Below are 7045 nucleotides of genomic sequence, written 5' to 3' on the forward strand. Positions count from 1 at the left end.
CAAACCTGTGCTATTCCCCGCAGAACCATTCAGGACAATCTCCTCTTTATACGTTATACCTTAGAGGGGATAAATAGTAAACTTGGCTCGGGTGAGGCAGTGGTCCATTTACAGTCAACTTCTTTAATTGCATAAATTTATTTACGTGCAGAAACTATCGTTTGTAACATGATAATTTGTTGTAACTGAAAATGAAATTCACAAGAGTCAATATCGGTTAAGATTTAAAATATCTCTTTCCTTCAAATATTTTGTTGCCGAAAGTTTCATGCCTCCAAAATCATAAAAAATTGTGCAAGCGTTAAAATCCCCGATTAGATTAGTTAGATGTTGCATTTATCACGTACCTGCAACGTCCTTGAAATCCAGTTGTTCTCACTGACAATGAGGTTAAATATACATTTCTTGATATTGAATTATGTAATGATCAACGTTATTAATATACAACACAGTAAATCACTTTTCAATGGTTTTCTCTATTATTTAGACTCGCTACGAAACAGTGGCAAAACCTTATTTACATATATATTAATATACGTGCACACACTGGCACACGCACAGACACACACGTACACATTTATAATGAGGAGAATCTTAGGAAAACAAAGAAATAATTAAAAGTATAAAGCAACTTCATTCATTGAAGAGACTTTTTTAACATGTTCTCAACTATCTACTAGCATTATATAAAACCTGACAGTTAAAACAAGTGGAAGAACATATTGTGGAATTTGTATCAATATATCGGAAGGCTCCGAGTTCCGCTTCAAGAATGGGCATATTTTTAAAGTAAAAGAAAAAACTTTCATGAATTTCGGAAAACTTAATTTATGTCATAACATGCTGTAGATATGACAAGAATATTATTGGCCGAACAGCCATGTAATTTAGAAAACGCATGACAGTTCACCAACAATAAATACTTGATCCGAACATTAGAAAAAATTGACTCAGTAAGCATCTAGATAGATGTGAAGAACTCAGCAACCAAATTTTAAACTTTTCCCACTTTACCAATGTGCAGAAAGTACGATAGGATAAAGTATCTATAAAGAATCTTTTCGTATAGTAAAATTTAAACCAAGTTTAGATCATAAACCTAATACTGACACCTATTTGTAATTCATTTTATAATATTTATAAGATGTATTCCCTTGATATTTTTTGAATAATTATAAAAATAAAAAGATTTCCATTCCTACTTAATTTGTACCTTATAAGATATACAATATTACGTTCCATGTTACCTGATAAATCTATAACAAGGCTGTTTCTGGTAGGCGTTCTATAAACTATATGAAGACTAGTAGCAAGGCATTACACACGTACATTGCAATGAAAATCTCTTTTAAGAAGCAAAACCAGTGTGAAAATATGCACTTTGATATATTTTCCTAATCATGGATTTGAATCGATTAATAAGGTATTTAGAAATTATTCTACTGCAACAATATACTTTAGAATTAGTTCACTGCAATATGAAAGGAAAACCCCATTTTCTTTTACTTTTATTTGTTTCTCTTGTTGTTGTTGCTGTTCATCCTCTTCATCATCATATGTATGTATATCTAAGCAAACTTACATATGTTATGCCTTTCTACATGTATAAAATACTGACATTGAAGCAAAAGTTCACTCAGCACGTACATTTAATATATCCCATTAACATTTTGAAGTTTTCATTATCATGCAAAAAGTAATTTGACTTATATCCTAAGACACTCTCCTAATGTTGTCAACATGTAGAGGGAAGTAACATACAAAATCAAAGAGCGAAAATTTATATCACAAATAAGATGTCTCAGATAAGAACAAAAATTGAAACGATAAAGGTACAAAATATCTTTTATTTCTTCATATTCTAGTGCGATATTATGAATATTAAGTATACTACTTTTCTTCCTCAATAATTACTTTGCCTTTCGGTATCTACTTATGATAAATCTCCACTTACTGATTAATGACTAGTAATATGACTGATAATGAAGCCACGCTGATTGCAAGCATCTTCTCTCCAGCCCTATCTTCCGTTCACCCGAACTATCAAGTCGATGTTGCCATACATGGTAATGATCCAGCTAAGGAATTTCGGATCCAAGTCGAACACCACGAGAACAGACACCAGGTACCAATGATCAACCCTATCGAAAGCCTTAGTTTGGTCTAAATGGACCACTCCACCCGAGCCAAGTTTACTATTTATCCCCTCTAAAGTATAACGTATAAAGAGGAGATTGTCCTGAATGGTTCTGCGGAGAATAGCACAGGTTTGCACTTCCCCAACGAGTCCATCTGGTACTTTCTTTGATTACCATTAGGTTTTAATCTTCCTTTTTGTTTCTGGTACGGTTATAGATTGTTTTGTGTGTGTGTATGTGATGAGGTGCTTGCATGCATGGGTTGTGAGGTACTTCTTTTACCATTTTTTGTGCTCCACCTCTCGCCTTTTACTTCATCGTTATCTATTTCCTTCGCCGGAGACTCCGTCTTTCCCTCCGTTGTAGTTGGTGTTGTAGCTGGTAGTGTAGTTGGTGTTGTTGACGTTGTTTCTTCCTCTTCTTCCTCTTCGAGTGGTAGGGGAGCTACCACTTTTTCTTTTTATGGGGGAGGGCTGTACTGTCCTTATGTGGCCTTTCTTGCCACACTTGAAACAGTGAGGCTTCCTCCCCTCTACCATAACTATTAATCTTGTGTCCCCCACCTGGATCGCTTCTGGAATTTCGTCTAAATCTGCAGGGACTGCTTGGATCACCATTTCAATCCCTCACCCCTGCCGATTTTGTTTTCCGGTTGCTGTTGCTTAGAGGATCGAAATTTTGTCCTCCAAGCCGACGACTGTTGCTGCCACTACCCAGGCAGCATATACTTCTGGTGGCATATCATTTATTTTTATTTTTGATGTTCTTCTCCTCAAGTTCGTGGTAGAAGAACTACCTCTTCCGTCCTTAAAGTCTTTGAAGAATGCTGCCTGGCTTTCTTTTCGTTGGTGAACCTCACCTCGATGGCAGCAAACTTCTTAGCACGTGTTATATAGTTTATATCCGACCAGATTGGCCTGAGGCACTTCTCTACCGCTTCACTAGACACCATGTCTAGTTTTTTTCTCTTTTACAATGTATGTTTTAAAACTTATAGTTGTCCTGTTGGTTAAGTGCGTAATTTCACTTGGAGGGGCTATTTGGACTTCCATCCCTTCTTTTTTTAAACATTCCTTTGAATTTCATAATTTTGCTCAACTCAGTGTTGAGTTTCCTTGTTGAGGTCTTTGCTGCTTCAGCAAAATTGGCTTTTGGAGGCTGGAGGCTGCACTGGTGATACAGGTGACGTTAATATTGGCATATCCAATAATTCTTTCTGGCATATTTTTTCCGACTCAGTTGAGTCACACATTTGTTTAAACAAGATTTGGGCTAACGCCCCACAGAAAATAAATTAATGGGAAAATATGCCTCACAGAGTAACAGTGGATTGGGGCTAACGACCCAAAGAAAAACAGTAATTCTCCTTTCAAACAAGGGGGAAATTATAACAAGAAAACTGCCATAAGCAGCTACAATTTTTTTCCTAACAATACACAATGTAACAAAACAATTTTAACAATCCACTCACCGTACCACAAAATGCAACCTAACCAGGAAAACGTCCAAAGAATTGATTAACACGACGCCAGAATAAAATCACATTCAAATTTTTTATTGCCCACTGGTGGTGGTGGTGGGGGCAACAAAGAGGGGACGATACAGTTGATGGGGTCGAATGATATAACAATGTGATGTACGATTTTTAAAAGAATTTCTGATATAATTAAATCGAATGTAATTGGACAAAATAAAATCACATGAACAAGGGAATGGGGGGACAGATTCCGCTTAGACTCCGTTCCACCACTGAGACTGTAACTCCTTTATGTAGTATTCATGTTGATACATCCATTCTCAACATTCGTACTACACTCTTCCATCTTTTCGCATCTTCTCTCCAGCCTTATCTTCCTTTTCAGCAGGTGGAAGGGGAAAAAAGTCACCAATGTAAGGCCAGAGATTAAATTGCCGGTCACGCATCCTTTCATTCTAGTTTTCCATACAGTCTCTTTCGCAATTGCTACTACAATGAGTAAACAATTCTTACCTTCTTTACTTAAAGAGGCAGGTGGGTCAATTTTTACAATTGACTTAGCGGACAGCTGTACTCTTCCAACACTTGACAACAGTTGTTAGATATAAGCCCACAGATCCGACACACCCGAACATTGCACAATCGCATGCAGGACAGTTTCCTTATCCTGCACGCATCGTGGGCAAGTCGGCGAGCAAGGGCAGCCATGCCTTGTGAGCTTATCACGGACAGGTAAGGCCCTTCAACTCGAATGTTCTTTGGAACAGGCTGGTGAGATGATTATCATCGAGGCCCAGGATCTCTCCTAAGGTATCATCACATTTTGACCAGATTGGCCTGAGGCACTTCTCTACCACTTCTCTAGACGCCATGTAGTAGATGCGGTTGAACTGTCACCGATTGCATTGCTCGAGCGATAGAATAGTACAAGTGCCTTTCGGCACTCAGTGTACCATGTACCTAACTTCGATCTACGATAGGTCCAGGATTACAGTCCCCAAAAACGTGTGAACTTGGGAAACATCGATCTAACGTGCGGTATCCACACCCGGTCACAGTCCAGGTAGAGCCACAGATGCCTCGGCCTCAGCGCATGCCTGCGCGTCATCAGCCACGGCATCCCTATCCCACCCTTTAACGGTTTGTGGCAGCAGGTAGAGCCCTTCACAAGTAGTCCTGGAGGTGTAATAGTTCGAAATATCAAACTGAATAAAATTGATATGCTGCTTATCTTCGTCTAATGCAGTATTTTTACTGCATTGGACGATAGTAACAACATCCATTATAATCTCCTCTCAAACTTGGACCTACTGGACAGAACTTAACCATACACACCGAAAGCACCTCAATGCATTTTAAAGGACCACAAACGTAATTTCCAATCTAAACCTCCTATTAGGCTAATTCGCCCAACTAAATTTGATTTGGGTAAAGTTAGCAAATATAAGGTCAAACTCCCTTTGTGGTGCTCTACCGGTGATGTAATCACTTGATTCGATCCCCTGGAAGATAAGCAGAGTATCCATTTTATTCAGTTTGATATGTCGTACTATTACGTCTCTATATCTCCTATTCTTTTAAACAAAGACTAGATTTTTGCTCGCAATTTTACTATCTATATCAGATATTGATATAATCTTGGCAGCCAGAAAGACCCTTATTAACTTTAATGAACATAACTGGATTAAATCTGAATCTACGGACTACTTTGATATAACTATGGGGTCGTCCGATTCAGCACAGGTGACAGATTTGGTGGGCCTATATCTCCTCTCTCAAATTGAAAGTAGCTCTCCAAATGTGTCCGGAGGTCTTTATAGGGACGATGCGCTCCTTGCTACACATAGCCTATCTAAACCGGCGGTAGAAAAATTTTAAAAAGCCCTTTGGAAATTTTTGTTATTTTTTTCAAACTTAATATTATTTTCGATACTAATTCTGAGGGAGTCAACTTTCTGGACGTGACATTGGACCTTACTACTGGATCATACTACCCATTTAGGAAACCTAATCAATCTCTGCAATATATTAACATTTCCTCGAACCATCCTAGATAGACTATCAATAGCATAATTACAGCTATTTCTATTAGAATCTTAAATTTATCTTCCAATGAGATCTTTAATCAACATGCCCCGGTTTACAATAATGCCTTGAAACTAAGTGGTTTTAATGATCAAATTTCTTACATACCTAACACGCAACTTAAAAGAAAATTAGCAAATATATCTCCTAACTCTATCCCTAAAACTATTAGCGCAAACTCTGTATTGATAAACATAGATATAAATAAGCCATATGGCAATCATATCATAGCTAGTGGAATACAACCTAGGAATAAATATAGTAAATATAATAAGTATAAACATTCTGATTCTGGAAAATCTAACAAGACTAAGCAATCCAATTCTAGAAAACGCGAAGTAATCTGGTTTTCCCCACCATTTTTCTTAGAGTTAAGAACTTGCATAAGTTATTTTTCAAGATGTTGAAGGCTAATTTTCCCAAGCACCACAAGTATTAGTCAATTTGTAATAAATCTTCGATAAAATTCTCCTACTCTGCAGTGCCTAATCTAGGATCTATTATAGCCTCTATAAGTAGAAGTAAAATAAAACGTCAGTCGAATAAGGACTCTAACACTAATAACGTATCTAATGTAGGCCCTGGTAGTAATAACAAATGTAGAATAATAAATCTAAGTAAATCTAAAATTAATAATGTTAATCCAAGTCAACCCAAGGAAGTTACCGATCTTGACAACCCATCCCCCCAAAATAAATAAAAACAATAAAACAAAAAGACAATAACAGGAATGAGAGTAAAAAAGAATTTAAAAAACATGTAGCTGTAGAGTGTCTGAATCATGTCCGCTTGCCAGTTCATGTTTTAGGAAAAGTTTGGTGTATAAGTGTGCAGTAAAAGTAGTTAACTAAAAACTAACGTTTATATAGGAAGCGCTGTTGATTTTAAGAAGAGATACAGAGCCCATTTAAGTTCCTTTATTAAAGTTAAGTTTAAAAACTCAACAACTCTTGCCTCATATATCGAATAGATGCAGGTTATATATAAGGGAATCGTACAGTATCCTTAGATCATATAGTTTAAATACATTAAATAAATTCTCTGATGCAATTCCCTCATGTTGTCATAAATTCCATTCCACTGTTTTGAAAAATTATAGAACCAAGTATATTGGACGATTTAAAAAACTGCCTGCAACTTGAAACCTTTTAGCTCTTAGTTCTGTGAAAATTTCATTGTGCTGTGTTTGATTAGATTTAGTCTCAATAGGTTGATGTACTTGTCCCACCATTTCATGCCCTCCACTCATTTGCATACGTAAGAGTGAATTTTTTTAATATATCTATCACCGTGTAAGAATCAAAAAGTGTCAAGAATGTGATTTTTTGAAGATACCTTTCCTGAT

At 36.7% G+C, this 7045-nt stretch overlaps 1 protein-coding gene across 1 annotated transcript in view; it reads left to right on the forward strand.

The window, feature by feature from the left end:
- LOC106879865 (cartilage matrix protein) overlaps positions 1-7045 on the forward strand; it is a 54123-nt gene that overhangs the window by 11883 nt on the left and 35195 nt on the right. The window lies entirely within an intron of this gene.

This window comes from Octopus bimaculoides, chromosome 4, assembly GCF_001194135.2.
Source record: "Octopus bimaculoides isolate UCB-OBI-ISO-001 chromosome 4, ASM119413v2, whole genome shotgun sequence".
NCBI classification, from domain to species: domain Eukaryota; kingdom Metazoa; phylum Mollusca; class Cephalopoda; order Octopoda; family Octopodidae; genus Octopus; species Octopus bimaculoides.